The 12,289-nt window shown below is 49.4% G+C and overlaps 1 protein-coding gene across 4 annotated transcripts in view; it reads left to right on the top strand.

The window, feature by feature from the left end:
* Positions 1–4,093: 4,093 nt before the first annotated feature.
* GTF2IRD1 (GTF2I repeat domain containing 1) overlaps positions 4,094–12,289 on the top strand; it is a 173,269-nt gene continuing 165,073 nt past the window's right edge. The window contains exon 1 of one of the 4 annotated variants that reach the window (XM_073315874.1): positions 4,094–4,216. The gene's annotated coding sequence lies outside the window, so the exon portion shown is untranslated. Of the gene's footprint in view, positions 4,217–4,279; positions 4,350–12,289 lie in introns of those variants that run through there. The other 3 variants (XM_073315870.1, XM_073315869.1, XM_073315871.2) reach the window with 3 other exon arrangements.

The following is a 12,289-nucleotide window of genomic DNA, read 5'->3' as shown; positions in this document are numbered from 1 at the left end:
AGTCCTTCCCCATTTGGCAAACACTTACTTATTTTTTCTTGTGGGTTTTTTTTTCAAAAGGAACGTGGCATTGGATCAAAGAGGAACTCCGAGGACCTCCTTAGGGCATTACAAAACAAATCACACCTTCCCACTCCTCGCTGATCTGAATAAGCATCACTTAGTAAGAATTAGCAGCTTCCATCCCAAGCCTCTCAATATTTGTACTGCAGGGAGCACCTAGGCGCTGCACACACACACAGCCAGAGAGAGTCCCTGCCTGGAAGAGCATGCAATCTCAATAGACAAGACAAACAAAAAGTGGGAGGGGAACAGAGGTGCAGAGAGGGGACAAGACTTGTCCAGGGTCACCCAGCAGATCAGTGGTAGAGGCAGGTATAGATTCCTAGATTTTAAGGTCAGGAGGGACCATTATGTTCCTATAACCCAGGCCAAAGGACTTCACCCAGTAACTTCTGCAACAAGCCAGTAACTTCCATAGCGTCTCCTTTAGAAATCTACCCAGGCTTGATGTAAAGACTGCAAGTGATGGAGAATTCACCACAGCCCTGAGTAAGTTGTTCCCCTGGTTGATTTCCCCTCACTGTTAAAAATGTCCTGATTTTCTTGTCCTGTGCCCTATCCACTCCCTCCCTAATATGCCACGCTATCCCGGCGGCGGTCGTTTTTCACTTCAAGGAGTCACTTCTCGTCCAGTCTTAGCCTCTTCCAGCTCCTACTTCCCACAAAGAGGTGAGTAGTTGGCATTTTGTTTTCACCTCCACCATCCCAGCTCCTCCCCGTCTCCGCCAGGTGTGTGTTCCCCTCTGGCACCATAGGATGGTCACGTTTGTGTAATATGACCGCTTATCAGCAGATGAACGCAAGGAACAGACTAACTGATGTTGGCCCCCTACAAAGAGACCTGTAGTGGCTACATGGAGCAATTCATTCTCTGCCTCCCAGCTGCTGGTCCTCCCTATTCTGCTCTTGAGGATTTCACTGTGTCATTATTGTCTCTCTCTCTCCAATGCTAACGATGGGGGTAATTTCAGGTTAGGGCTCGGTTACATTTCTTTCCCCTTGGGTTTTCTGGAGCTCTGTGTGCAGCTGCTCCCTGATCTGGTGGTGTTTCCTTTATAGGTAATGAACCTCTGTCAGTAAACCCCCTAATCTTGGGGGAAGGAACCTGTTTAAGGCACAGGTTTATAGACCCCTCTCTGATTTACCTGTGTAAAACTGAGGGCTATATCTGAGCAAGATCTCTAGTTACCCACCTTGCTGGAAATGCCTTACTGCTGGTTGGCCAAAGGAGAGATCTGTCATTTGAGACAGAACCCAAGACATCCCAAGGGAGTCAATGATTCTGCCTATTCTGCTCTTGGAAGATAAAAGACTTGTGATCCCATGGTCCCTGAGCTGCAAGAAGGCTAATATCATCCAGGGCACATGGAAGCAGAGAAGTGTAAGCATGCGGAGCTGGAGAACGGCTGTTTGACCTGCTGTGAATATATGAATGGAAGTGTTCCAGGTTGCTTACAGCGTTGCATGGGGGAGCTTTCATGATATGGCATCTTCCCTGCGGGTTTTCAGGCCTTTGCACGCTGGATAACGACACTACAGACTTGGAGTGGACTGTTCTGGTCATCCCTTTGAGCTACAGCGACTAAGAAATGCTACCTTTCCCATGACTGGGAAGCACAGAGGCATCTTTGTTCAACTTGAGGAGCTGGTATATAGGTAGTTAATCTTAGGAAATGACAGGGTGTTTAGTTGTGATGTGATGTTCATGTGAAGCTTGTATCAGCTTTGAAACCAGCAAAGGTTTATTCATGGCCAGTGTCTGACAAGAATAATTCCCTGTAAGGTGCAGAGTTGTTTCCAAGATATATCCCAGCAGTCAAATATATTTGTGCTAGAGTAAACCTTAGATGGATGCTGGGGTCTCCTCTCTGAGTGTGGATCATGCAGGAGTTATTCAAGCCTTTGCTGTAATCCATTCCTCAAATAATACTGTATGGGACTATCCTTCAAGACAACTTGGAAGTTAGGACAGAATGTGACAGCTTGCTTGCTCCAAGGTGTTTCTGGTTGTAATAGAAAGTGACGGCTTGGATCTCAAACACCAAACAACTTTAAGCCCAGGCTACCTGAAATACCTGCCTATCCTCCTTTTCCAGCTGCGGTCAGTTGAACTGTTGCTAATGGTTTCTTTTGATACCCCAGTACTGGAGCTGCAGGGCGTTTGGCAGGAGAGCAGGAGCCTCTGGACTTGAAATTGTTTCGGCTGTTAGCCTGGTAGAGCCTGATTTCCTTCGTATGCAAGAACTGTTCAAGGCTTCCCTGTTGACTTATTCTCTCCCTGTTGGACAGAGGAGGCTGTTTGCAGGAGGGATGGAGTACTGAGGGTGTGGGTTTGTGGGGAGATTGCTTCCTGAGGTCTTGCGACGAGTTGCTGTTTCAAGCTAGGAGCCTTATGTGATTTTTAAGGACTGTGTAAATGCACCGAGAGGTGGCGATAGACACACTGTGAAACAATAAATAGATACGTGCATTTGCACCAAAGCACTCTAGCTATAGCTACCCTGCTGTCTGTCACTTCACAGACATCTGCTTTCCCTGCAGAGGCAGAGCTGGCCCAGAGCTGCTTCAGCCCATCGGTGCTGTACAAACCCAGAGCTCGGTGGTCACTGCTTGGATTCCAGTGCAGGCAGGGCCGCTCCCCCGGGAAAGGGAGGCGAGAGCTGGGAGCATGATGTGTTCTGGAGCCACTCCCTGTGCCCATACCCTGCAATCTGGAGAAGGGCTGGTATGTCCCCTCGGCGCTGCCCTGCGATCTCTAATCTGGAGGGGCAGCCCTGCTCACAGTGGAGGCACAAGATGTGAGGGCAGAAGAGCTGTGGCCACGACAGTGTCCCTCCAGAGGCCTGGCCGATGCTGCAGAACACCTCTCCTGAGATCCTTTTATATCCGACTGACTCCTTTCCCAGAGGTTAAAGCAGACTGACCAAGGAGATGGGACACACCCCAGCTGCTGGGGATCCCTGCTCCCACAGGTCAGGGAGAGGAGGGGAGCCTGCAATGTGAATCCCTCCCGTCCTGCTGTTGAGGCCAGGTGACTGCGTCTCCCTGTTTTCAGGGCCAGCTGGAGGTCCCTGTTGGAGTTACAAGCCACCCCCCCAGAACACCTGACTGCCTGCAGGAGGGGGCGGCCAGCTGGACTGTTGGCAGTGGCAACAGGCTGGCTGAGTGCAGGGGCGCCTCAGGGATCCCTGCCAGCCCCCCTAAAAAGCACTGCCCCCCTAAAAAGCACTGCCCTCCCCCCTAAAACAGTAGGGTGACCCGATTCCCAGAAAACCTGGGAGTCGCAATAGCTGAGCCTGGCTCGAGGCTTATACACAAAGCACCACCCCACTTCTCCCTGTTTCTCTTTGCAAGTCGGTGCACCCCCCCACGCCGCCGGGCTGGGCAAGGGGGAAGAGGCCAGGAGACCAGCAGGCGCCCTTCCAAGGTGCCACAGGCCACCTGCAGCCTCCTGGCGCCCCACCATGTGCTTCTCTGCCATGACTCCCCTCCTCCCCCTGGTGCCCTCAGTCTAGGGCTTCTCACACCTGGGGGGGGGGGGCGAAGGAGTCGCGAGCTGTCAGCCTCCCAACCCCACTTCCCCTCCAGTGTTTATAATAGCGTTAAATATGAATTAATTCATATTAAATAAAAATTGTGGTTTAAATGCAGAAGGGGGGGGTCACACTCAGCGGCTTGCTGGGGGAAAGGGGGTCCCCAGTACAAAAGTTTGAGACCCGCTGTCCTATTCTCCACCAGGCTCCCCGTGTCGCCTTTCTCCACCATGCCCCTGTTCTCTGCTCCCCGGGGCCCCTCCCCGTGGCGCCGGGCCATGCCCAGGCCCCCCCCCCGGCCGGGCTGGCTAATCCTGTATGTAAATGGCAGCCAATGGATGCTGCTGTTGAGCGGGGCTGGGATTAGCGCCGGGGCGAATGGCTGGCAATCTTACTGGGATTACAGAACAAAGAGCCTCTCTCGGCAGCCCCCGGGAGCAGGGGGCCCCGGCCGGCCCGCCCGCCCAGCCAGGCCGGCAGGGAATTAGCCCTCCCCCACGCTCGGCTCGGCGCGGATTACAGCCAGGGGCGGCAGGAGCCGGGCGGGAGCAGCCGGGCGAGGCTGCGCCCCGCCACCCCGGGCGGGAGGAGCCGGGCTGCGGGCGAGGCTGAGCCCTGCGGTAAGAGAGAAACTTTCCCTGCCCCCGCGCCCCAGCCGCGGGCTACATTGTATCGGGGCAGGCGGGGATTCGAATTCGCGGGTCGGGCCCCCCCCCGCCTCCCCGGGGGGGACCTGCCGCTGCTGGGAATGAGGTCAGTGACCGGGAGGACAGCGGGGGGGGGGGGGTTTGCTGGTCCCGCTGCAGACCACTGCCCCCCACCCCCAGTGCTGCTCCCCCGGCTCCTTGCCGCGCCTGCTTCCTCCCCTGCGGTGCGGGGGGGGGGCGCTAAGGTGACTTTGTCACGCAGGGACCCTTCCCCGTGGGGGGCCGGAGTTGGGGACACAGAATCTCCCCGGGGGACCGGCTTTGTTGTTGTTATTTCGGGGGGTGTGTGTGTGTGTGGGGGGTGTCGTCTTTGCTCCCGTCTGCGTCGAGCTGGCGTTTACACCGGCTGGCTTGGCGTCTGTCAGAGCTGGGCCTTGAGAGCCGGAGTTCCCACACCCGCTGGGGGGGGGGGCATGATGGGCAGATGCTGAGGGGACGTCACCTGCCCCAGGTAGGTTTGGCCGCCCCGGCGGTGGCTGGGGCTGCTGGGCTTGCCCCGAGAGGAAGCTGCTAAAAAGGGACTGACCCGCCCGCGGAGGGCGGCGTTTTTCCCACCCTCCGCGCGGTGGAAGGCAGCCGCAGAGTTTAAACTAACAGTGCCCCCCCCCCGCCCCCCAGGTTACCTGGCTGGACGCTCCAGGCTTTGGCAAAGCCAGGAACCGAACGCAGATACCTGTAGGGAAGAGGCTTTTACCCTTTCCAAGTGACGCGCCCAGTGAGCTCCCTTGGCGCTGCTGCATGAAGGGGGGGCGGTTCTCTCTCTGCATGGGGATCAAGCCAGGTGCGGGACAGGGTGTTGCATGGTGGGGAGGCTTGTGCCCTGTTCCTCCAGTTCCTGGGGATAGTGAGGAATCCACTCAGGATAAGCTGGACATCCGAGTGGTCCCACTGATCGGTCTCGTGCTGGAGCCGGCTGGCTTCATGTGTGGATGGTGGTGACTCTTGCCACTGTTGGAAGTCTCCTGAGTAATTCCCCCTCTGGGTCGAGTTGTTTGTTGGTGGGCGGTGGACTTGCAGTCGGGAGGCACAGAGGTGGCGTTTCTCTGCGGCCGGAGGATCCAGGAACTGAATGCAAGGTGGATTCATTGTGGAATTGAGAATCTGTGTTGAAGAGGCAATGTGGTCTGGTGGAGAGGGAGTCGGGAGTCTATTTCCGGCTCTGCTACTGACCCCCTGCATGATCTCAGATGAGTCCCTTCATCCTTCTGTTCCTTCCTCCTCCATCCCTTGTCTGTCTTTGTCTATTTAGAAAATAAGCTCTACTTCCTCTTAAGATGTCTATACAGTGCCTAGTACAATGAGGTTCCTGAGCTTGGTTGGGGCCTCTAGGTGTGACCATTATGCTCCTACCAGTACTACCAGATGAACCCTATGTACCTACTCTGGGGGAAACTGACATCTTATTGTACATCATGCCTTTAATCAAAAAGGATCCCAAAACTTTAAAATCTGACCTGTTGTTGCTGGGCCAGTTAGGACAGCTCTTTGACTCATCAAGGTTCCATGTACTCTGTAGCTCTGTGAAATCTGCTGTGGCATTTGCCTTTTGCTACCGAATTGTGCTCCAGATTCTTAGTTTCCATTTTAAAAATGATCCAGAGCCTAATCCTTTATGTTTGGGAAGGAGACCTTCCAGACGAGAGCAGGGTGTCAGATGATGTGGTCTTGTCTTGATGAGTTTTCAGAGAACCTGAAACAATAGCTCTGAGAGTCATGAATTGTCCTGTTTATATCTGTGACATGCTGACTCTGAAGCCTAATGATGGCAACATTGTTACTTATTTCACTGATGAATCTTAGCAAAAACTTTGCTAATGTGTTTGTCCCACAATGTCCAATTACCTCTCATTCCTCTCCAGTTTCTGAAAGCCCTTACCATCCATTATCCAGCTGCCAAAACTTCAGCTGTCTGCTCCTGATCATGTATCTGATACAGTTATGCAGGACATCAATTGCCTCATTAGAGACAATGCAAAGTAAACTTAAGTTAATATGAAATTTAATGCAAGGCATAATGTACGGATTACATTACTGATTCATAGTTTAATTCCAGGAGAACCTCAGTTTTAAAAACTTTGTATAAACCTGCCACAGTGTTTCCTGCATGCTGCCTCAGTTTACCATGGAATACCTCTGAGAAGGGGGAATTTGCCACAGAAAGCTGGCTAAGAGTGCTACACACTGTGTGGGGCTGGAGCTACTGTACATGTTACCTGTTACTTTTCTTTCCCTTCTTCCCTAAGACACTCATTGCTTGGGTCTCAATCCTGCAAAGACCAAGTGTGAGTGTAACTGTATGCCTTGATTTCAGTGAGGCTACTTGTGTGTAATATTGTTTGTGGACTTAAGTCCTTTGCCAACTTGGGGGCCTTAGTGAGAAAATAACTCTTGGGAGATGCCAAAAGTGTTTGAGGCTTGTCACGGGCTAAGTCCTTGCTTATCTGCAAGGTTGAGCCTTTAGTTCTGTTGGTGCAAGGATTCTAGGTGAAATTTAGCTGTGTGGCATTGCTGGGACATCTGAGGTACTGAGCGCCAGGACAGACCTTTCCTGTGTCTTTACACATGACAGGAGCTCCTGGGATGCTCAGCCCACCTGGGGGAAATTTTCCTGGAGAGTCTGAGTGGAACCAGGGTACCCATCTCCAGTTTCAGATGTTCTGTTTCTAGAGTATTGTTTGGTTGTTGAGGGGGGAGTATGGGTAGCCTACTGCTTCATCTTACTATTGATTAAAACAGGAAAGTCTGCAGTGGGGTGATATTTATCCTTGTGAGCAGCAGAATCAATCCCAGAACATTGTTCAATGGGGCTATCGCTGAGAACTCAGGGCTGTTGTCTGGGGAGACTGAGGCACGTAAGAATTGTACCTTTCCTTTCTTTGGGACCTGCCAGGTCGTATCAAGTCAGTGGTCCGGCTAGTCTCCTATCCTGGCTCTGAGAGCTGCCTGTGCCAGTTGCTCTAGAGCAGTGGTTCTCAATCTTTTCCATAATAGGATATCCCCAACTCATCTAGCTTGGATCCTCCTCCATTTAGCACTATTGGAAGGACACTGTGCCTAGAGGATGCTATGAGAGCTGGGCATTGGCTTCCCAGGGGCTAGCACTTATGCGTTCGTTGTGTAAGTAGAAATTCTTGCCCCTTGAAGTTAGACTCCATGACAGAATCGTTTATGGGTCTCCTGCCCTCTTTCAGCTTGGTACAGTTTGCTAATGTTTTTAAATGTCTTGTAGCCTATTTAATATAGTTGAAAATCGTGATCCTACACAGGTTGCATCCCCAGGTTGGAAGATCAGTAACCCTACTTGAGCCTACTGAGGTTTAAAGGAAAAAATGGAATACCTAAATAAAGCACACTCAATCTCCAGACTGCCCTCGACCAGAATGCTTGACCAAGTTTCCCCACAAGATGAGAAGACTAGATGCATTTGTGGATGCAGTCCTTGTCCCCTGGATTCTCATCTTCTCCTCCCCATCCCTCATATTGTCTTCGGGTGCCAGCTTGTCCCTAGAAATAGAGTCCTGTGTTTGTGCCTCCTCTTTTGTCTCCTTTGCTGCCGTCTTCCCTGCTAGGGTTTACCTCCAGTTCAGAGGGTCTCATGCCCGTCTTCACTTAGATTGGCCTAGACTAGAGTCGGAGTAGGAGGGAGGAAACATTTTTAACTCTTCTCTTGGATTTGGAGAAATAAAGAGCTCAGTATGAGTGGAGCTTGATGAAATCGTAGGCTCACCTATGTGCAACACCTTGTGTGATTGGGGCCTTAGACTGAAACCATCTGCTGGTCTATATGATCATGCAATCATCCACTAGAAATAGCTCTGCCACCCTATCTCCCAAGTATCACTGTAGGTTTAATCAAAATTCATACAAACTCTCTTGCAGTCCAGCTATGGGTCAAGAAGAATGAGACCAGATAGGGCTTCTGCAAAAGTGTTTTCTGTGGTCCTCCACCTGTAAGGAATATGCTTGCTGCCTCACCAATAGGACAGGCTCGTGTGTTGCAGCACGAATGCATAAAGTTGCTCTTCCAGTGGAAACGTTTGTCAGATTACACACAACTCCATGCTTAGAAAATTTTTTTTTTTGAAGCTAGCTGCTTATCCTTGAAAGCATCCTATATATATTCATCATATTAATTAAATCTCTTCAAAAGGAGCTGGGGCAAAAATACTATTCAATCTTACCCCTCCTCAGTCTGCCACTTCTTCTGAGCTCTCTGACAATACTATTAATTCTGCACACTTCAGTAGTGCCATACTGACTTGCAAACTTCAGTTCGGCTGGGGGTAATTAGTCCAGTGTAGAGGCTTCTGAACACTTATAGCTACAAAATTGCATTGTCCGGGCTGAACTCTGCATCCAAAGGGAGGAATTCTTTGATGCTGTGCTAAATAATGGTCGCATGAATCCAGATCCAAAGTTTAGTCTAAAACTGTTTGGTTCTCATGCTCCTCCTGATGAGGCAAAGGTTTTTTATTCCACCAGTTTTGCAGCACTGAAAAGACACAGGCCTAGGATCGCTCCTGAATTGACCCCTCAGCCAAATTCCTCATGAAATGTCATTGTTAATATAGCTACTGTTCATTTAAATCTAAACCTCAGTGCTCCAAAAAAAAAAAATTTTTTTTCTCCATATCCCAACATGCTGTTCCCACAGAAAATAGATAAAAAAAATTTTAGGCCCTTATCAATACAGTGTACTTCCTTTGGGAATCTTGTCAGTTGAATCCAGAAAGCCATGTTCTGCTCTGTGACACTGCAGTAAAATCTGGAGAAACTTCATCCAAACCAGTGGATTGACACCAGTGAAACTGAGTACAGACTTGGGCCCAAAGTGTTCACAAAAAGCTTAGTGTTAGCAGTGGACAGCTCGGAGATCAGTAGCCAGCGTGTAAAGCAGACACCAAGGTTTTCCATGTCTAAATGAGTTTATTCCCCTTGGTCAGGGAAGATGGTATCCAATCAAACGGTGTGTGGAAATATCGTTGTTACAATTCTTTCTGCAAAGCCGACTGATTATGGGTGTGGAGAAATGCTGATTGCTGTTAGTACACTGGCCCAAGTGTCTTGTGCTACCTCCTGGGATAGGTTCAACCTACAGGTCAGTTGGTTACACCCACGCATACTGCAGTTTAGAAATGTGGCACAGAAGAAAGCCTGTGTGATAGCGGTTGCTACAAGGCCCTGTGTGGGGGGGTGTGTGAGAGATTTCTGAAGCACCTCTATGTATTAGTGTCCTTTTCCAGTGCTAACCCACTTTCTGAAACTTCTGGGTGAAAAGCAGTATAAAGGTTGGGTTTTCAAGCTACAGAAATTGTCCATGTGACAGATTCCACCAGACAGAATTGTAAGGGAGGGGTGCAGGGGACATGGTTACAAAGCGCTATCTATGTTGGAAGTCTTCGTGTTGAGAACGTGAGGGATGGGGTTTTCAGACGCACTCTGTGTTGGCCTCGCTGTACCCAGTTGAAATCAGTGGGCGTTTTACCGCAAAGTGAAGCCACTGCTTGAAAAATCCCAGATGAAAGCTGTAGAATGGCCTTCAGCTGTTTGTAATGGCCACCAAACAGTTCATAACCCAAAATAACAGGAGCCCATGCCACCCCACAAGGGGGTGTTGAGAAGGGCAGCCTGGCAATAGCACTGTTAGCAGGAAGTGTAAATGCTCTTATAAACTAGACAAAGCGTGACCTGAACTCCATCTTGGTTCCAGATACCACAGTGATAGACACAATATAAATAGCTGGATGAAATTTATAGACCGTGGCTTCCCCTGGTTTCTTTGTCCACCTCACCCAACATATGGGCTCCCTCTGGCTGACTCTATTTGCTTGCAGCCTCAAAAGAGAATTCCAAGTTATTGCAGGAGCAATATGTTTGATGTCTGGGCTGTATCGTGCAGAACCTGCTGAGGTTCTGATCTTTCCTACATTTTACCACCTCGTGCCTGCTCCCAAGCCCGCAAAAGCTCCTATTGACGTCACTAGGCTTTGGCTCGAACTCCTCTTCCTTCGACCTGAGAGCCAGCATTTTCAGAAGGGCTCGTCGCCTGCAGTCAGGCCCAGATTTTCCAGAAGAGCTCTGCCTGTTTTGGCGGTAGGAGTCATTCAGAAAATCAAGCGGTCGCCCTGGATTGTCCGGCAGTGCCCTCGTACATTGTGGGCACTACTGGAAACACATAAATAATCCATTAGGGTACAACTTTTTTTTTTTTTTTGGATGGCCTATGGAAGAGCAGGTTTGAACAGCTCACGTGCCTTTTAGAGCAAGGGCCGCTTGCTTCTACTCCTCCCTCGTGTCTTACAGTAGGATCCACTCCATCCCATCAGCCCTAAGATGTAGCAGCATGGAGACTGGTTAGGCCCTGCAAAACTGGGATAATTCTCATTGGTGTCCAAGACTCTACAGCTCTATATTGTGGTTTTCATTCAGTGGGGTACTTAGGCATGTGCCTCGCTCTGTGTGAATAATCCCATGGCCTGACACTGGACCAGTCACGTGATTGAAGCAGGGTCACTAGCTTAAGTAGCTTGCTAAAGCGCAAATGGAGAGAGAAATGTGTAGCTTATGGTTTGGAAAGTCTTTACATCAGGGTTGTTCTAAGGCCGGAAGCTTCCACTCCCTCTCAAGAGTCGTTGCAGCCATATTTTGAAGAGGACATCCAGATACTGCAGTCATTTCCAAGGGATCTTACAAACTCCACCAGTAAAGATTTTTTTTCCTCCTTCGGTACAAATATTACTACTGCAGGAAACACCTTTCCAAAAGCTGGCTGCATCATACTGGGATTTACTGTTATTTCTACAAGCAGTCACTGATCAAACTTCCTTATATTCTATGGTTTTTGTCTCTGCTTGGGGCTAAAATCCTACTATGCCCATTTAAAAAAGAAAATTAACTTCAGCCAGATGAATAGGGGACCACAGGGCACTAAGCACCATTCTCCTGCCTTTGCTAATTCACAAAGGTAAAGTGGTCCTTTATCCAGGACTCACTTCATCAAGGTAATCTGTGCCCTTCACTTGAATCATGAGGCTACTTTCTCTTTATTTTCTCCAGACCCGCAACATCATAAGGATAAAATATCTGTTCACTCACAGGCTTATAAAAACCAGGCAGGGACTGAGTGAGGTGTGTGTGGGTTTTGTTTTTGTTTTTAATAAATATTTAATGAAGACCCCTCAGCAAGTTTTACTGTCTTTGGTCTTCACAATAACCGCTTCACTCTTTCCCACAGAAGGTTATGAAGGACAAAATCAACCTCCTGTTATTTCCTCCTCCTTACCTTGGGTCTTTGTCCAGTTGGGTCTGCCTGTGGAATTGGATCATGGGCCAAATTCGCAAAAGAGCTCAATTCCCATTTAGGCCAGATTTTTTTTCTTTTCTTTTTTTTTTAAGAAAAGCTCTGTGTGTTGGGTGCATGGGCTCTTCTGAAAATCTGGCCCTTGTTTAGGACAGCTAGAGCTACATTAGTAAGGATTTTAAAAAAAAAAAAACAAAAACCCCAAACATCCCTCTCCACCCCCCTTCAAAAAATGTTTGGAAGGGTTACCAACCCTGATGCTTCAGGGCATAAATCAATCTATAGCAGGTGAAGGTTAGGAAGACACTTTCTCTATGGGCCAATTATTCCATAACTACCTTATACAGTGTTCCTTGCGCCTTTCTTTGTAGCATCTGGTACCAGCTGCTGTCAGAGGCTAGATTGGCCAGGGGACTGTTATGGTCCTGTCTTTCTAGGAAAATAATGCTCCCACTAGAATGCTTGGGAGCAGGGGCTTTCAAAGTTGCAAGATAATTTCTTTTGGGAGAGTACCATCTTTCTGTTCTGTGGTTGTACAGTGTCTTAATGCAGGGAGCCCCTGATCCATGTCCGAGGCTCCTAGGTAGTACAGCACTAGAAATAACTAGCTATGCTCATTTTAACAAATGAGTTCATTTTAAAGAGGCTGAGTTCTATCTGTGAAACAGGAAGGAGAGTTTTGGAGA

Source organism: Lepidochelys kempii, chromosome 17 (assembly GCF_965140285.1).
Source record: "Lepidochelys kempii isolate rLepKem1 chromosome 17, rLepKem1.hap1, whole genome shotgun sequence".
Taxonomy (NCBI): domain Eukaryota; kingdom Metazoa; phylum Chordata; order Testudines; family Cheloniidae; genus Lepidochelys; species Lepidochelys kempii.
Note: the sequence above shows the minus strand (reverse complement) of the source record. Positions and strands in the feature narration are given on the sequence as shown.